The 5608-nt window shown below is 44.9% G+C and overlaps 1 pseudogene; it reads left to right on the plus strand.

Annotated features, from left to right (window-relative positions):
- The first annotated feature begins 1835 nt into the window (after positions 1-1835).
- LOC109309599 lies at positions 1836-4897 on the plus strand (annotated as a pseudogene).
- Positions 4898-5608: the final 711 nt, after the last annotated feature.

The raw sequence follows: 5608 nt of genomic DNA on the forward strand, positions 1-5608 counted from the left end.
AATACAGGATGGAAGACAGGTAAATAAACACAAAGGGGGTCTGCTTTGCACTTCTATTAGGCTGGGGCTAGAGTCAGTGGAATAAGCCACCATCCTCCAAAAGACACCCAGGAACAAAATTGTCATGTTGGCAGTAGGAGTACATGGATCACTGACAAAATATGGATGAATGTCCAGCTGGCTGTCAGAGGATCCAGCTGTTGAGTCCTCTAGTGTTTTAAGCATTTGGAGTCTGGTTAGAGCCCCAGGCAGTACCTTCAATGTTAAGGTTCTTAGGATGTTCCTGGGATACAAACACCTCTCTGGTGCCCTCTCTGGGGTAATGAGACCCACAGACAACTCAGACTTTGAACAGGATTTCATCATGTACAATTGCTTAACAAAGCACAAGAAACGCAGACATTATTAAACAACCGACTTCTAAAATCAGTGCCCCTTATTCTAGATTACCTATCGCTGAAGTGTCTCTCAGAGGGAGTCTGTATTCAGGCACAATTTCTTCCTGGTATGAACAGTTCCCTTTCAGCCTGAACTTCTGAAAATGTCTAAAGGAGGGAAATACTTCAACTCCTGTTTGTAACATTCTAGTCACTAGGGCAGGTGCCTGCATCATCAGTTCCCTCCAGGTGATTTTATGCCTAAAGGTTCATAGATTCATAGATGTTTGGGTTGGAAGGGAGCTTAGCAGATCATTGAGTCCAACCCCTTGCCCTGGGCAGGAAACAGCACTGGGGTTAGATGACCCCAGCCAGGTGTATGTCTATCCTCCTCTTAAAGACCCCCAAGGCAGGGAAGAGCACCATCTCCTTTGGAAGTGCATTCCATAATTTGGCAACCCTTGCCTCTTGTCTCTTACTGTGTTTTCCTGGTCCTTTTAAGGCCAAAGCCCCCATGTTCAGCATTGCAGGGTTCATTTTACTTTGTGGCAGTTTTGCAGCACTGGGACTCCCTGTTCTCTGCCGTGAGGAGCCAGAGGCATTCTTAGTTCCTCTCTCTCCACAGGATTGGACTGGGTAAAGTCAGAGGCAGAGCAGGTATAAGATCTACATACATATACTGATGCAACTGTTAAGATCCATCCTGGATATGATTCCGGAGAGTTATAATAATAATAAATAACTGTTAGTTCAACACAGGAGTATCCAAATTGTTGTTGCTGAACCCACAACATATCCTCTGGTAATGAGGATTGGGTCCTTTGCTGAGAAGACACCCCTAAATTGTGGGACACCATTTTGAGACCAGGCTGTATTTGTGATCAGAGGGAAGTTTTTTTCTTTTTCTTCTTTTTTCCCCCCCCTCTATTACAGCTGATATTAGTTCAAATGGCCACATTGGGTCACATAGGAGAATGTGATGCGAGCCATACGGCTTCTTGGGACTCTTATGCAGAAAGGCTATCCTAATACCTGGAAGCCAACAAAGTAGAAAAACCCAGAACAGAGCATGCCATCCTCCTGACAGTTTGTGGTGCCAAAACATTTGCCATTGTTCATTCCCCCACAGCACCTGCCTTACCAAACACTAAGTCTTATGCAGAACTAATTGCCCTGCTGAAAGCACACTTTTGCCCAAGGCCATCTGTTACACTGCAGAGATTTCGTTTTTTTTAAACGGAACCAAAAGGCCAATGAAAGCATAGTGGATTGTCTGGCTGAGCTCCATTGTCTTGCCAAATTATGTGAGTTTGGGGATCTGTTGGATGGCCTGCTTTGTGACCGTCTTACCTGTGGGGGCCATGATGAAGCAATCCAATGTTGCCTGCTCTCTGAACCAAATTTGACCTTGGCTACTGCACAAGAAAAAGCCTTGGCAACTGAAGCAGCACCCCATACATGAGAGAAATTCGCCAGGCATGCTCCAGCAACGTCCACTTACTCCAAAAAGATCAAGAGTCAGATTATCACCAGCAAATTCAGCGGATTATATCCTCACCAACAGCACCACATAAATCAATCAATCAATCCACGGCCAACGTAGATGAAAGGAGTGCAGGTTTAGGAATGCAGAGTGTCATACCTGCAAGAAGAATGGCCACATAGAGAGGGTTTGCCACTCAAAGGCCAGTTCCAGGAGACAAAAAGACTGTGGCAAATGTATTCACTCCCAATCTACTAGTCCTTCCCAGAACATGAAGTATAAAAACCTTATTTGATTAAAAATGTTGGTGTTGTTGAAGCTTAAGGTTCTGAGATGATTGCAACTGTAGTAATAAATGGAAAGAAGTGCAAAATGGAAGTGGACTCTGGTTCGGGAGTATCCCTTATAGATAAAAACACATTCTTCTAGTTGTTTTGGCACCCTGTCCCCAAGTTAGTGAAACCTGAGTGTCACCTTCATGACTACAATGGACAGATTGTGGAAACTTTGCGTAGCTGCAGTGTCTATGTCCAGTATGGATCTATTAGACAGCATCTACCCCTCATTGTCACTAAAGGTTCCTGCAAAAGTCTTCTGGGGAGAAATTGGTTCTCACCATTGGGAATCAGTATTCAAGGCACACACAGTCTCTGCACAGAAAGTCTGGAAAGGCTTGCAAGGGAGTTTCTCCAGGTATTAGGAACTTACCCTGGTCTACCTGTGATGTTCCAAATGGATCCTGTGATAGCCTCTATCTTTATGAAGGCTTGGAATGTACCTTTCGCACTGCGGCTGAAACCTGATGCAGAATTAGATAGGCTTATCACGCAAGGGGTCCTCAAGCCAATCATACCTACAAGCTGGGTCACACCAATTGTTCCTGTTTTAAAACCTAACGACAGTGTTTGCATCTGTGGGGATTATAAGTGCACTGTTAATAAAGCACTTAAGCAGGACCTGCACCCAGTGCCTGCCTTTAACCAGTTACTGTCTGTTCTAGCAGGAGGGAAGGTTTCTGTCAAACTTGACCTCACTCAAGCCTATCAGCAACTGATAGTGGATGACAAGGCTGCTGAGGCCCAAACAATAGTTACACACTGGGGAGCATTCTGTCTCAAGTGCCACCAGTTTGGAATTTCTGTGGCACCAGGAATTTTCCAGTGGTTCATGGAGAAAATGCTAGCAGGAATTTTTGGGGTTGTTCCATACTTTGATGATGTGTTGATCATGGGGCCATCTAGAAAGAAACTCACTGAGAAACTCAGAGAAGTTTTACAGAGATTCGATAAAGCAGGTGTCAAATTAAAAAGATAGAATTGTCAACTGGGAGTTTCCAGTATCAACTTTCTGGGATATCAAATTGATATTTCTAGCATTCACCCAGTTGAAGAAAAGGTAAATGCAATTCATGATGCCCCTATACCAAAATGCAGACAGGATTTTCAAGTGTTCTTAGGACTTCTCAACTTTTATCACATCTCCTTGAAAGACAAAGCCACCTTAGCAGAGCCCCTTCATGCTTGCTGGATAAAGGAGCTCAGTGGAAGTGGATCTGCCAGCACAACAAAGCCTTCCAGGGCATCAAGAAGTTTATGACATCAGACTCTGTCCTTGTTCACTATGATGAGCAGAAGCCATTGTCCATTACTTGTGATGCCTTGCCATTTAGTGTTGGTGCTGTCCTCAGTCACACATTGCCTGATGGCACCCATTGATTTTTACTCAAGAATGATGACTTCAACCAAGAGGAATTACACACAGATTGATAGAGAAGCATTGGCAATCATTGCAGGAGTTAAAAAAATTCACAATTACGCTTATGGCCACAAATTTGAAAGGCGAATGGACCACAAACCCTTTCTTGGAATTTTTACTACCAAGAAACCAACTCCTCCTATTTTGTCTCCTCATATGCAATGCTGGAGCATCATGCTAAATGCATATGACTAAATATTTGTGTACAAACCTGGGAAAATGATTGGAAATGCTGATGCGTTGAGCTGCCTACCACTACAAATACCTGATTCTGCTACTCCTCTGATCAGCTTGAAGAGGGGCTTCTGGCATGGATTCCAGCGTGAGGACTTCCACTCACCAATGGAAGCCCCTCTTCAAGCTGATCAGATAGCAAGGATGACTGCAAAATACCCTATCCTTGCCCATGTCCTCAACTGAGTATGGAGAGGCTGGCCTGCAGACAAATTGGCTGAGGAATTCAGGCTATTTTCATCATCTCAGCATGAACTATCTGCACACAAGGGTTGCCTCTCGTGGGAAAATGATATCATAATTCCAGAAGCAGGATGCCAAATGATACTGATAATGCTGCACACAGCACACCGAAGAATTATGAAAATGAAAGAGCTGGATAGAAGTTATGTACGGGACCCAGGTATGGACAACAATATAGAAAGGGTTGTGAGGGAGTGCAGCATTTGTCAAGCAACCCATCATAATCCACCAAAGGCACCAGTGTTCCTTGGGAAATGACAAAGGAACCCTGGTCACATATCCACATTGATTTTGCAGGTCCTTTTCAAGGTAAGAATTTAATTGTTGTTGACTCCTACTCAAAATGGCTTGAAGTGATTACTGTCTTGACTCTTACATTGACTGCCACTATAACCGCTCTCTGTCAGCTGTTTGCAACCTATGGGGTTCCTGACACCATCATTTCTGATGATGGCAGTGCATTCATCTCAGCCGAGTTCCAAGATTTTGCCATCCACAACCTCATTCAAGCTGTTACCATTGCATCTCACAGGCCACAGGCCAATGGGCAAGCTGAGCAAATGATGAAGATTACAAAAAATGCACTGAAAAGGATTGTTGAGAGAGACTGGCCTATCAGACTGGCCATATTTCTGTTTGCTTAACATGCAATTCCTTGCCCTGCAACAGGGTCTAGCCCATCAGAGCTTCTTATGGGTTGTCATCTCAAGACATGCCTTGACTGTGTTAACCCAGACCTTGTGAGAGACATGTAGTTTAGGAAAGAAAAGGAGTTGGACTCCGCATTGGCATCTGGTACCTTACGTCTTTTCACTTCACAGGAGACTGTGTGTGCTTGGAACAATGGGACAGGCCCGCAGTGCATTCAGGCTAAAATTGTAAGTGCCACAGGACCTGTATTATCATATACCACACCACAGGACCTATATTGTCACATACAATCCAGACTGCTGGCAGACAAGTTTGGAGACAACATGTGGACCAGTTGTGTGGGAGTTCTCCTACTGATAACCCCACACCTGAGCAATCTCCAAGCACCAATTCCCCACCGACAGTCATGGATTCATTGGAGAAGTGGCTACCTGTTTCCACCAGTGCGAACCCTATGCCGTCACTGTCAGAAGGAAGTGTCGCTGTTGAGTCTCCAGATAGGCTGACAGGGCCGTCACCCGCTGAACCCCTGACTGAGTCCAGTTCCATGGGAAGACCACAGCAGAAGCAGAGTCCTCCCAAATGGTTGGCTAACTATTCTGTCTAGGGGGGAGGGGTGTTGTGTCTTATTGTATTTTCCTTGTACGGTCCCTTTATGGCCAAAGCCCTCATGCTCAGCACTGCAGGATTCACTTTGTGGCAGTTTTGCAGTACTGGGACTCCCTGTTTTCTGCCATGAAGAGCCAGAGGCATTCATGGTTCCTCTCTCTCCACAGGGCTGGACTGGGTCAAGTCAGAGGCAGAGCAGGTATAAGATCTGCATACATATACTGATGCAACTGTTAAGATCCACCATGGATATGAT

Source organism: Crocodylus porosus, unplaced genomic scaffold, assembly GCF_001723895.1.
Source record: "Crocodylus porosus isolate Cpor-Errol unplaced genomic scaffold, CroPor_comp1, whole genome shotgun sequence".
Taxonomy (NCBI): domain Eukaryota; kingdom Metazoa; phylum Chordata; order Crocodylia; family Crocodylidae; genus Crocodylus; species Crocodylus porosus.